The sequence below is a fragment of the Mobula hypostoma genome, chromosome 27 (genome assembly GCF_963921235.1).
Source record: "Mobula hypostoma chromosome 27, sMobHyp1.1, whole genome shotgun sequence".
NCBI lineage: Eukaryota > Metazoa > Chordata > Chondrichthyes > Myliobatiformes > Myliobatidae > Mobula > Mobula hypostoma.
Window position 1 is genome coordinate 32,739,182 of NC_086123.1, and position 8,319 is coordinate 32,747,500.

The window sequence follows — 8,319 nt, forward strand, 5'->3', positions numbered from 1 at the left end:
CTATTTTAGTTTTTGGTCTGGATCTTTTCATTTACTGTACATCTCCACTGCACATGCTTTGGTCCTCACAGGTGGACAGATTGGCAAGCAACGGATGCAATCTCCCCCCTGAGTAAGAGCACAGCCCATGAGTTAACAAGGAGTGGGAGCTGAGTTATAAAGTATGGAAGGCACTGAGAGCTCTTGAGTTTTCATTGATGATGAATTACAGTTGAAATCTACAAAGCATAGTTGAAGCAATAGGGAAGATTACCCAGGGAAACAAAATAGCTTCACACTTCCCACAAGTTCAACAATACTGTGCCAATTGTGCGTAAAACGAACAGGGGCCTACAGAGTCTACAGTTTATTCATAAGATATGTTCACAACATTTTCCAGACTTGGAAAGGGGGCAGCTCTGTAATTCATATGGAATGCATGAGGATCACAGAAGTTCTTTCAAACAAAGGCACAAACTCAGTGGCCACTTTATTAGGTACACCTGCCTGTTCATGCAAATATCTAATCAGCCAATCACGTGGGAGCGACTCAATGCGTAAAATCATGCAGATACGGTCAAGAGGTTCAGTTGTTGTTCAGACCGAACATCAGAATGGGGGAAGAAATGTGATCTAAGTGACTTTGACCATGGAATGATTGTTGGTGCCAGACGGGGTGGTTTGAGTATCTCAGAAACTGCTGATCTCCTGGGATTTTCACACACAACAGTCTCTAGGATGGTGCATAAAATAAAAGAAAACATCCAGAGGGTGGCAGTTCTATGAGCAAAATTGCCCTGTTAATGACAGAAGTCAGAGGAGATTCACCAGACTGGCTCAAGCTGACAGGAAAATAACAGTAACTCGATTTACGACACATTTCAACAGCGGTGTGCAGTAGAGCATAACATGTTGAACCTTGAGGTAGATGGGCCACAGCAGCGGAAGACCACGAAGAATCGCTCAGTGGCCATTTTATTGGGTACAGGAGGTATCTAATAAAATGGTCACTGAGTATAAGTCTCAGACTTGAGCTATTATTAAATAAGTTTGCATGTCACTGCCTGTTGTACTGGTTGGCATAGTACTGTCTTCTGGGATTTCAGCTTAAATTAAACCCAGTCTGATGGGGATGAAAATGGTCTTTGTCCACTATCGGCAGACATGGTATACAAGATGAAATTAGAAGTTTCAGTCTAGTTCTTGATGCAGAACCATAGCTCAGAGGCATAATATTGTATTTGGTTGTAATATTTATAGCGTCTTTTAAAACACAACAAAGTATCAAAGAAGTATTACCAAGTAAAGTCACAAGTAGATATTAAAACAGATGAGCGAACCCTTGGATAAATGAAGGGCAGTTTTATGAAACATCATAAAAAGGAATGGCATGGGGCATGGACGTTCTGGAGTCATTCCGTTCTCCAGGCCATTCCTTTTTTAGGGGCAGAATTGGGCCGTTCAGCGCATCGAGTCTGCCCCGCCGTTTCATCATGACTCATCCAATTCCCTCTCAACCCCAATCTCCTGCCTTCTGCACGTAACCTTTCATGCCCAGCCTAAGCAAGAAGCTATTGGCCTCCATCTTAAATACACCCAATGACCCGATGAATTCCACAGACTCACCACTCACTGGCTAAAGAATTTCCTCCACAGCTCCATTCTAAAAGGACGTCCCCCTATTCTGAGGTTGTGCCCTCTGGTCTTAGACTCCCCCACCATAGGAAGCATCCTCTCCACATCCATTCTATCGAGGCCTGTCAACATTCAATAGGTTTCAATGAGGTCACCCCCTCATTCTTCTGAATTCCAGTGAGTACAGACACAGAACTATCAAACACTTCTCATATGACAAGCTTTTCAATCCTGTAATCATTTTCAGGAACCTCCTTTGAACTCTCTCTAATGTCAGAACATCCTTCTTAAGTTAAGGGGCCCAAAACAGCTCACAAGACTCCAAGTGAGGCCTCACCAGTGCCTGATAGAGCCTCAACGCTATATTCTTGCTTTTATATTCTATTCCTCAACAAGGGCAGAAGAGTTTTGGATGACCTTAAGTTTATAAGGCATAGAATAAGGAATGGCAACTAGAATGCATCAGAAGTGTAAGACCAAAGATAATGAAGAAATATATATAACCTAAAGTTTGTTTTACTTGTCATTATAATATCCAAGTTGTAAACAGCACACTTCAGTTTAGTTTCAGATGTCAAGTAGATTTGGTTTTGAGGAACAGAGACAGTTATTTTGGTCTTCCTCATATTTTGTTGAAAGAATGGTTGCACATGTGATTACTGAGGTGCAAACTGTGTAAAGAGTAACTCCAGTACAGCACAAAATTATATATATAGTAGCTTTACCAGAATTCTGATCTGTGATTGTAAATGCTCAGATCAAATCTTGGCCAAATTTCTTCCATCTTCTGGTTCAGAATGACTCACTTTGAGGAAGTACTAATTACTTTATAGAGAAGTATGAAAAACAGAATTAACACAAACAAGAAAAAATCTGCAGGTGCTGGAAATCAGAACAACAGACACAAAATGCCGGAGGAACTCAGCAGGCCAGGCAGCATCTATGGAAAAGAGTAAACAGTCGGCGTTTCAGGCCGAGACCCTTCATCAGGAGCGGAGATCAAAGAAGGTAAGGAGTCAGGATAAGAAGTTGGGGGGGAGGAGGGGAGCAAGAAACACAAGGTGACAGGTGAAACTGAGCGGGGGAGGGTTGAAGTGAAGAGCTGGGAAGATTTGTGAAAGAGATACAGGGTTGGAGAAGGGGGAATCTGATAGGAGAGGACAGGAGACCATGGAAGAAAGGAAAGAGGGAGGAGCACCAGAGGAAGGTGGTTGGCAAGCAAGGAGATGAGGTGAGAGAGGGAAAAGGGAATGGGGAATGGTGAAGGTGGGGGGAGCATTACTTGAAGTTTACGAAATCGATGTTCATGCCATCAGGGAGGCTGCCCAGACGGAATATAAGGTGTTGCTCTTCCAACCTGAGTATGGCCTCATTGCGAGAGTGTTACCTGTCCCGTGAGTATCTCGTGAGCATGATGTAATTGTCTCGTGATATTGGCATGATGTAATTGTCTCGTGATATTGAGGTGATGTGATGTCACGTGATGGCACGTTCCAACCGGTATAAAAGGGGAGACCGCAGTTTGTTGCGGAGTTGTTTTTGCTGGGGAGTCACAGTCGGTGGTTACGTAATCGTGGAAGGAGAGAGAGAGTGAAGAATTGTCAGCTTCGTACGAACCCAAGAAATCAACGGCGTTCTGTGATTGACATTTGGTATGGTCCATACGGGTATTGTGGCACACACTTTTGGTTAACCCCTGCATGGTCTCGGGTGCTGTGTGGTGACCACCTCCGGTGAAAGGTCAGTTACTGTGAGAAATCTTATTCTTTGTGATCTCTTCGGACAAGGCATTTCTCGGCTGGGATCTGCGTCAGCAGTTTTGCCTTTTCTTCATCGCTGGTTGGGGAAGTCTCTCTTCTCACTTATTTCATAAATCACTTGAACTCTTTGAACTACCACCTGAAGACTGTGTTTGAGTAAGATCTGTTAAGAATTGTCTTTAAATTCAACTGTTTGCTAACTATAGGCACATAACACTGTTAACTTCAGTTTCAGTTAGTCGTTTGTTTACTTTTCTATGTTTTTGAGTAGAGATTAATCAATTTCATTGTTTATTTATAAAAACCCGACTCTGCTGGTGTGTAACAACAGTAGAGGAGGCCATGGACTGACCTGTTGGAGTGGGAATGGGAAGTGGAATTAACATGGGTGACTGCTGGGAGATCCTGCTTTTTCTGGAGGGTGGAGTGTAGGTGCCCAGCAAAGTGATCTCCCAATCTGCGTCAGGTCTCACCCATATACAGAAGGCCACACCAGGAGCACCAGATGCAGTAGATGACTCCAACAGACCCACAGGTGAAGTGTCACCTCACCTGGAAGGACTGTTTGGGACCCTGAATGGTAGTGAGGGAGCAGGTGTAGCTCTTGGTCTGCTTGCAAGGATAAGTGCCAGGAGGGAGATCGGTGGGGAGGGATGAATGGACAAGGGAGTCACGTAGGGAGCGATCCCTGTGGAAAGCAGAAAGTGGGGGTAGGGAAAGATGTGCTTGGTGGCGGGATCCCGTTGGAGCTGGTGGAAAACAGACTTTATTTCTTCAGTCAAAGGTACAAAGGTTCATTTTATTATCAAAGTATGTATGCAGAATACAACTCTGAAATTTATCTTCTCCGGATAGCCATAGTATACAGAAACCATAGAAGTAGTTGAAAGTAAGACATCAATCCCTCAGCCCCGCATGAAAAGAACAAGAAGCAGAACTGGATACGCTAGATGATCAGTCTTTCCTAACTTTTGAGCGTATTGTTTAAGGGCAGCACAGTGGTGTGGTTGTTCACAGTACCAGCAACCCGTGTTCAATTCCTGCCGCTGTCTTTAAGGAGCTTGTACGTTCTGCCCGTGCCCATCTGGGTTTCCTCCGGGTGCTCTGGTTTCCTCCCACAGTCCAAAGATGTACCCTCTGGTAGATTAGTTAGGTATTGTAAATTGTCTCGTGATTAGGCTGGGATTAAATCAGGGGATTATTGAGTGGCGTAGCTCATTCCACACTGTATCTCAATAAATAAATATCTAGTACACACCTCTTCAAATTATCCAACAAAAACAACTTTAACAGTCCAATACTTCATGACAGCCAAAAAGTTTAAAAGTCATATGACTGCACTGCCGTTTGACAAGAGTAAAATTCCCCTTAGTTGTGTGTCTTTCTGAATAGATATTAATGTTTCAAAGTCTAAATCACAGAAGTATTGTTTGACTGGGCTACGTGCTGCCCAAGTGTGTTACTGGAGAGACAGCATGACAATAGGTGGTCAGAGTCTCTGCATAAATCAAGTTGAAGCAGGATCTTGTTGTGAGCACTGGAATCATTCCAGTTTTCATCCCACGCTGGCCACCCAATCCGTCCATCCTAGTTCTTGTTTTCATATTTAGTCCCTATTAATGGCACTCTCTCTTTGAGTAGCTTGAGAGAAATTTTAATAAAGATTAACTAATGCTAAACCAAAATGTCTCTTTAATATGATATCTCAGGCATCCACGGCGGGGAATATTTAGAATGCATGCTCTCGTGTAGCCACCAAGAGCCAAGCATTTCCTAGGGCAATTTTAAAAAGAGAAGCTTCTTGCTGCTGCTACTCTCTTCATGGTTGAAGAGTGAAAAATAAACAATTGTTTTGCCTAAATGAGCTGGGCCCCTCAGACCACCTGTAGAAAGACAAGAGGTAATGATTGCCTTTAATTGATATTCCTGCCTTTGATTTATAATTTCTTCAGGCACCAGAGAAACTGTTGGATTTCAGATTCAGTGGTAGTTCTTCAGTTACCTTCCAACATTACCTCAGTAAGCAGGGTTATCTCTGTTGATACCAGCTTTAACAGATAAATCCACTGCCCCTCCAATTATACACATTTAGCCTCTGACCTCGGGCTGCTGGTTTGTAATCTCTAAATGGCAACTTGCTTAACTCAGTAGCTGCCTTCATTTTCTGTAATTGTTTGACTCCAGCTGTCCCAATTCCCAATCAAATTCGGCAACAAATCCCCCTTAATGATTAATCAATTATTTTCCAACAATGTTCAGGCTTCTTGCCAAAGTACTCCAAAGCCTCTACTTCTCCAGAGTGATTAAGGCCTCCGTGTCTGCATTCCACGGCTATGCTGTACAAAAGATTTTATTTTGTTCTAAGTGCTCCCTTTAGATTGAGGAGCTTGGTGAAGGACTTGGGGCTAACATTCTTTAAGGAGTATGAGACAGAGAATGGAATTCCGCAGGGACTGTGAGCAACCCACTCCTTTTTAAGATTATGATTAATTATATTTTCTTTAAAATTGGCCCAGACATTTTCAAATTGCTGTATACTGATGTAGGTGCAGTGTGGAAGTGAGGCAGGAGTATAAATTATGTAGTTAGGGAAATGCCAGCAGCTATTAACAAAGAAGAGGAATGGGGACATCAATGACGTTTACATATTCTGTTGCAATGACCCAAGTTATTTGTTTTGCTAAAAGAAACATTACCCCCCCCCCCACCATTGATCTTAAGTTATACGGTAAATCGCTTGAACGAGAGTCAATGGTAAAGTTTCTGGGTATGTGGAAAGGCACAAGGGGAATGTGAATAAAATTCTATAACAAAGTGTGAAAAAACTCTTAATGTGCTCAGGGGATAAGTTGGGTGTGATTGGGGTGTGGGTAGGAGGTCACTTAAATTATATTGCTTTAATCGGATTTGTCTTTGATTAGGGACGTGTTGCTTATGGGTCAGCCTCACCAGTGGTCTTAAAGCCCCCTGATACAGTTCAAGCTTAAGCATTGAGATTATGCTGTGGTGCTATTAAATCATCCCCAATTTTAGCATTACAGGTAGAAATGGGTGAAGTGCCTTTACATCTACGCAGGTTACAGTTAGCGATGGTTTATTGGGTGGAGGTAAGAGGGCATACTGTAAAGTTGGTCATCCAATATTGCCAACATTAGTAGAGTGTTGGGAGCTTTGTATTCGTGCAGTCTTCGGTTTGGGGGGGGGGCATAGGAAATGAATGGGCACAAAATCTTGAGTTATTTAATGTAGATTATACTCCTTTCTGTCACTCCTCCATGGCTTTCCCCATTGCCAATGGCTAATTTGGGCCTCCAGGAACAGATATGGTGTATCAGTGGCACAGGAAGTTTAGCAATATATGCAAGGCAGATATTATGTGACAGATCATACAGGTGTTTCTGTTTATGTTCCAAAGTTTCAGATGACTATTAAGAAAAAGATTATCAAAGTATCAGTATTCACGTCTGAGGTGGTTGCGATCATTTTAGCTTTGGAATGGGTTGAAGAAATATGCCCTGATGATGTACTTCTGTGCTATGATTTGTTCTCGGTCTTGACATCTATTAAAACAGGTACTTCGAGGTGTAGGCCAGACATTCCTCTTGAATTTGGACAATATCTGCAGGGTCTGGGCTTGCATATCCAGTTCTAATGGGTCCCTGCCAATGTTGGTGTTGAAGGAAATGAGGTGGCAGACATCCTAGCCAAGTAATCACTTAAAATTAAGGATCAAAATGTAGTGGTGCCTTTGCACAAGGGAGAGGTGAAAGCCATTATTTAAAAGTCTATTCAATCACTGTGGCAACAAAGCTGCGATAATGAAAAGATGGCATTTATATAAAATTCAGTGGACGGTGGAAACTTAACTGGGAAATAGGTACAAAAGGAGGCAAGGAGTTACATTTCAAGCAACACACACAAAATGCTGAGGGCAGGCAGCATCTATAGAAAAGAGTAAACAGTCGATGTTTTGGACTGAGACCCTTCATCAGAAGTTATATTTACAAGTTTACATATTAGACATACCAGGATGAATAATTCCTTGTTCAGAATTAATAAAGTTGAAAGTTCAAAGTAAAATTTATTATCAGAGTACATACATGTCACCACATACAACCCTGAGATTCTTTTTCTGCAGGCATACTTAGCAAATCTATAGAACTGTAAACAGGATCTATGAACAACAAATGGTACAAATGCAGATATAAATAAATAGCAATAAATAACGAGCATGAAAGAGTCTTTAAATGAGTATAGCTATCCCCTTTTGTTCAAGAGCCTGGCGGTTGAGGGGTTGTAACTGTTCTTGAGTGTGGTGGTGCGAGTCCTGAGCCTCTTGTATCTTCTACCTGATGGCATCAGTAAGAGAAGAGCATGGCCTGGGTGGTGAGAATCTTTGATGATGGATGCTGCTTTTCTACAGCAACGTTTCATGTAGACGTGCTCAATGGTTGGGAGGTTTTTCCTTGTGATGTACTGGGCTGAATCCACTGCCACTGTTGGATTTCCCACTCAAAGGCATTGGTGTTCCCATATCAGTCCGTAATGCAGCCAGTCAGCACACTTTCCACCGCTTGCCAAGTTTTTGATAACATGCCGAATTTTCGCAGGCTCCTGAGGAAGTAGAGGTGTTGTTGTGCTTTCTTTCCGATTACATTTATATGATGAGGTCCAGGACAGGTCCTCTGAGATAGTGACACCCAGGAACTTAAATTTACTGACCCTCTCCTCCGATGATTACTGGCTCTTGGACCTCTGGTTCCCCTCTCCTGAAGTCTACAATCCGTTCCGTGGTCTTATTGACATTGAGAGAGGCTGTTGTTATTACACCATTCAGCCAAGTTCTCGATTTCCCTTCTGTACGCTGATTCATCACCAACTTTGATACAGCCCACAACCGTGGTGTCATCAGCAAATTTGTATATGGTGTTGGAGCTGTACTTAG